Below are 6000 nucleotides of genomic sequence, written 5' to 3' on the forward strand. Positions count from 1 at the left end.
GCTTGGTTTTGACGAACGCGGTGTCAGCCTTCTCTGACCAAACAATGTCTTTGCTTCCGCCTGACAGGAGAGCAAACAACGGGCACATGATGCGGGCCATGGATGGTAGGAACTGGTGATAAAAGTTTACCATACCGAGGAATTCCTGCAGGCCCTTGACGGAGGTGGGTCTGGCGAAGTGGCAGATGGCGTCGACCTTTGCAGGCAGGGGCGAGGCGCCATTTTTGTCGATCTGATGGCCCAGGAAATCGATTGTCTCAAGCCCGAACTGGCATTTGGCTGGGTTGATGGTCAGGCTGAAATCCCTCAGGCGAGAACAGAGTTGGCGGAGGTGCGTGAGATGTTCCTGGCGGCTGCTGCTGGCGATCAAGATGTCGTCGATATATATGAAGATGAAGTCAAGGTCACGCCCGACCTCGTCCATCAGTCGTTGGAAGGACTGAGCAGTGTTCTTGAGGCCAAAGGGCATCCGGACGAATTCAAAGAGGCCGAAAGGTGTGATCAGCACTGTCTTTGGAATGTCATCCAGATGCACTGGGACCTGGTGATAGCCGCGGATGAGGTCGACCTTGGAAAAAAATGGACAGCCCGTGCAGGTTGGCAGCGAAGTCCTGAATATGTGGCACGGGGTACTGGTCCGGGGTAGTTATGTCATTCAGGTGTTGGTAATTGCCGCAGGGTCACCAGCCTCCGGCTGCCTTGGGGACCATGTGTAGCAGGAAGGCCCATGGGCTGTCCGACCTGCGGATGATCCCCAACTCCTCCATCCTCTTGAATTCCTCCTTCACGAGGCGGAGCTTGTCTGAGGGTAGCCGTCGGGCACAGGCATGGAGGGGTGGGCCCTGGGTGGGGATGTGATGCTGGATGCCGTGCTTGGGCAAGCTGGTGGAGAACTGGGACGTTAGTACAGACGGGAACTCTGCCAGGACCCTGGCAAACTTGTTGGTGGACGTGGTAATGGAGTCGAGGTGTGGGGCCGGTAGCTTGGCCTCACCCAACGAGAACGTTTGGAAGGTCCTGGCATGTACCAAACGCTTACCCCGCAGGTCAACCAGCAGACTGTTGGCGCGAAGGAAGTCTGCCCCGAGGATTGGTTGCACAATGGTGGCCAGGGTGAATTTCCAGGTAAAGTTGCTGGTGCTGAACTGGAGTTGCACTGAACAGGTGCCAAAGGTCCGGATGGCGCTGCCATTGGCGGCTTTGAGGGCTGGTCCTGGTGTGCGGTTGTGAGTCTTGTGGCTGTTAGGATGTATGACGCTGACCTCGGCTCCGGTACCTACCAGGCAACGACGGCCGGAACGCCTGTCCCACACATGCAAGAGGCTATCCGGGTGGCCAGCCACCATAGCCATCAGCGGCGGCTGGCCCTGGCGTTTCCCGGAAACCTGCATGGTGGCCGGCACCTGTGGGCGTCTGTGCCCCACCGCTGGTGGTAGAAACACCATTGGTCGGTCGGTGTCTCAGACCTGGTGGCGGGTGGGGTGCTGTCGATTGCCGGGTTTGGCCAGCTGGGCCACTGGGTACGTGGTGTGGCAATGCGCTCGACAAACGCCCCGCTCTCCTTCTTCGCCCACCAAAGGACATCAGCAGGGGCGGCTACCGTCCGGGGGTCGCTGAAGTCGGCATCCGCCAGGAGCAGGTGGATGTCGTCGGGTAACTGCTCTAGAAAGGCCTGCTCGAACATCAGGCAGGGTTTGTGGCTGTCTGCCAGGGCCAACACCTTATTCATGAGCGCAGAGGGGGGTCTATCACCCAACCATCGAGGTGGAGGAGGCGGGAGCCCCGTTCACGTCGGGAAAGGCCGAAAGTCTCAAGAAGGAGGGTCTTGAACTTATCATACTTCTCCTCCTCCGGGGGCGCCTGGATGAAGTCCTCGACCTGGGCTGCGGTGTCTTGGTCAAGGGCACTCACCATGTAGAAGTACTTGGTGTCATCCCTGGTGATCTGGCGAATCTGGAACTGGGACTCGGCCTGGTTGAACCAGACACGTGGCCGGAGGGTCCAAAAGGTGGGCTACTGCTTGTACCTCTTGTTGCACAGACATCGTGGGTCCAAAAACGTTTGGGCCCATCGGGGTCACCAACGTAATGGCTAGCTACACTACTATAGGATAAAGGCACGGAGTCTGTTGCTTGGAGTCAGAAGTCGATTGCCCGACAGGGGCGCAGTGCGCCTTTTAATACCGAAACACTTCCCACACTTCAGTTCCCACGCTGATGTCACACGCGGGTTACCTGACCTTCCCGCGCATGGGCTTTCCTAGCCCAACCATGGAGAAGAAGGACGGCCCTGCGCCATCTTGTGTCGAGTGCTCCGACGACGCTCACGATCTCAGGAGCCAGTTTGATACTGGTAAGGTGAGTCATCACACTTCATAGATTCTATTCAATGTTCTCACCTTTGACTTAATAGTGAGCTTAAGGAAACTGAGCAATCTTCAGCACATTTATTTCAACTTCTCAGAAACCCTCATTCAAATTCCTTCATTTAAATTTGCCATTAGTTTTCTATCTCTCTGAGGTCACGATAGATAGGGTTACACATGGGTGCTGAAACAACATTGAGCCAAACATAACAACTGAAACCTGCTTTGAAGCATGTTGATATTTCCAATGATTTTAACAACCATCACATACCCAAGCTAATAAGCATGGTTGTATTAACATTTCCCATCAGATTTCCTTTATTTTTAGTCTTGATAACTGTTTTGTCCTTTGGGTAACCATCTCCAAGATGAATTTTCTTATTTAGGATAGATAATTAGACATAAATATTGGAAACTCGGACTTGTTTCTCACTTAGAGCCCAATTATTTTCCATCCTTTAAAATGAATAATAGAAACACAAGAGCTCTCATAACGAAACACATGATGTACAACCTAGCAGCCAAGACTCAAAGGCAATCACTGAAGAGGAAATATCACCTAGGGGCTTATAAAACTTAGGATGGTTCCTCTTAGCATCTCAGTGTTTGTAGAGCTTCCTCAGAAGCATCTCAATATTTGCAGAATTCTGTAGATCGAAAAGCTTGAAAACCTCTAACCTCAGGGGATGATCAACAGTTGTCCTCTCTTTTATGGCACTGGGATCTTTCCAAGCAGCCACAAGGGAAATCACAGGAGTCAGTCAGTTTGCTTCCCTGACCTTTGGAAAGTTGACACTTTCTTTTCTGCACAATAAAAGAATGACAGATTGCAAAATATATCGACTATTTTTTGTAAGGCAAGGAGAATACGGAAATAAAAGAACATCTGTGAATGTGTGAATTCTGAAGAAAGACATTTCACCTTGCCTCATCTTCCAGACACAATTTACAAGGTTTAGGACTGTATTCTTCTGTAATTACTGAGATTATTTGTTGAAGGCGACTGATTACTGTAATGAATTTCTGCCAGTTATATAACTTTTTTTTAAATTAATGAGATAAACCTATTAAATCACTTTACAAACAAGCTTGCATGCTGTTTTCCATTTTAAAAAAATGGGTAACTAATGCAAAAGTAATGATTGGGAAACTCAATGTCCTTTCTTTTATGTGCTTCTAAAACATTTTTTTAACTTCCAAAACAATTTCTCACAGGTACCTAACTTAAAATCTACATTTGAAAAAAAAGTCTCCCTTACTTGACATCTTTAATCTGCTCTCATTAATTGAAAGCCACATCTTTACATTGTTCACTCTTTGAATTCACCAAAACAACTACAGATAGATTAGACTGGGTCAAAGGGCTTCAAAACAAAGGGTGAGTAGTAATTTTTGTCATAAATAATGACCGTTTTGAATATTGATTTTATTTTCTATTGCATGGCAATGTTCCCTTATATTTTCCTGAACGTTTATGTCATTCATTATTCATCATTTGAGAGAATGAATAGGTGAGATCCTCTCCTGTTCCTTCCAAGACCAGCATCTATACATTGCTTAACGTTCATTGTGGTAACATTTGCATTCAAATTTCCCCACCTCCTGCACAGTTGAATCCCATTGCACCTGAATTGTGTTTAGATTAAGCTAAAATTCATGCCTGAGACAAACTTGTGTTGAACCATTTTGTTCTATGGAATGAAGGAGGCATCACACTTGACAGAAATTCAAATACAAATGTTGTCATTTAAGAAGGCAGACATTACCACCTCAACTGGGGATAGAAGGTAAAATAGAGTGTTGTCAATAAATCCCATAATCCAATACAAATTGTTCAAGGCCATGGTGATATCAGCTGAAGTTTAGTCCTGGTAAAATTGATCTGTGTGGTTTTATTTTTCCAGTTGTGGATTTGTTTTTAATTATTGGATTTTACTTTTACTTTCTATTTTTATCTTTTTGTACTTCCTAGTCCCAGTCAAGGCAGTAATAGCTGCCTTCTTAAATGACTACATTCCTTGCACAGTTTGATATAACTAGATACTTTGCTGGGTCACTACTGGGGGGGGGTGGGGCCAGGTAAATGTCAAGTTTGTTGAATCAGAAGGAATCAAAAGCAAGAGGTCAAAAGAGGTCAGAAAGATTGAACTTTTGCAAGTGAAAGTGGTAAAGACAATTAGAGGAAGTCAAGTTTATACATATCCTATGCATTCTTGGTTACTTGCTGCCCTTTTCTTCCCAGGTTTTTAACAGTCATACTGAATTGCTTATAAAAGTGGGCTCAAAGTGGAATTTGCAAGCAAATTATATCATGTTAATTATTAGGATGGATAAGTACAATCAACTCTTGCAGCCTGTTCTGCAATTATAGATGGTTGCAGAATATATTCTGTGTCATTTGTTTCATATCAGTCAATAATAAAACTTTTTGCGAATGAAGTTAATTTATTTTGTGTTTCTGTTGGCAACACTAATATTTTGTGATTAAAGGTCAGAACTTACCTCTGCACAGAATTTGTCAATAGAAGTCATTACATTTCAAAGCCATTTCTTTGAATTTTGCAAACAGTGCTTTATGATTTATTACAAGTGCAACCTACATTTCTGTAGCTGGGTGGGAAAGTAACTTAACAAGTTGATTGAATGGTGGAGAAGTAAAGATGGAAATAGCATACCTTGGAACATTGGAAAGGTTGTGCCGAACTCCTTCAGAATATAAGGGTAATGTGGAATATTCAAGCGCTGTCTATGCCTTAATGCAAATATCTTAAAAGTGTCAGAACACTATATTAATGAGGCTGTTAGGCCAAATCATTATAATCTTGCCACCAACATCATTTGGTCCAGGTAGTGTGTATGATTTAGGCACGATCCAAATTCAAGTTATGTTCTCTTCATAAAACTCATGGTTAGATTGTTTTAGAATCATGGAGTCATAGAGTCATACAGCACGCAACAGGCTCTTTGGCCGAAGTACTCCATGCTGACCAAATGGCCATCCAAACTAGTCCCATTTGCCTGTGTTTGACCCACATCTTCCTAAACCTTTACTATCCATGTACCTGCCCAACTGTCTTTTAAAAGTTGATATTGTACCTGCCTCAACCACTTCCACTGGCAGCTCATTTCATACATCTTCCATCCACTGTATAAAGAAAATGCCCCTCAATTTCCTACTAAATCCTTCCCCTCTCATCTTAAACCTATGCTCTCCAGTTCTTGATTCCCCCAATCCTGGTAAAAAGACAGAGTGTATTCACCGTCTCTATTCCCCTCATGAATTTATACACCTTCATAAGATCATCTCTCTGTATCCTATGCTCCAAGGAATAAAGTCCTAATCTGTCCAACCTCTCCCTATCACTTAGTCCCTTAAGTCCTGGCAAGGTCCTTATTTATCTTTTCTGCACTCTTTGCAGTTTAATAACTTCTTTCCTAGAGGAGGATGACCAAAACTAAACACAATACTTCAAGTGTAGCCTCACAGGCATCCTGTACAACTATAACATAACTTCCCAACTTCTATACTCAGTGCCCTGATTGATGAAAGCTGATATGCCAAAAAGCTTCTTCACTACCCCTGTGATGCCATTTTCAGGGAACCATGTATCTGAACTTCAAGGTCCCTATGTTCC

This window comes from Pristis pectinata, chromosome 11 (genome assembly GCF_009764475.1).
Source record: "Pristis pectinata isolate sPriPec2 chromosome 11, sPriPec2.1.pri, whole genome shotgun sequence".
NCBI classification, from domain to species: Eukaryota; Metazoa; Chordata; class Chondrichthyes; order Rhinopristiformes; family Pristidae; genus Pristis; species Pristis pectinata.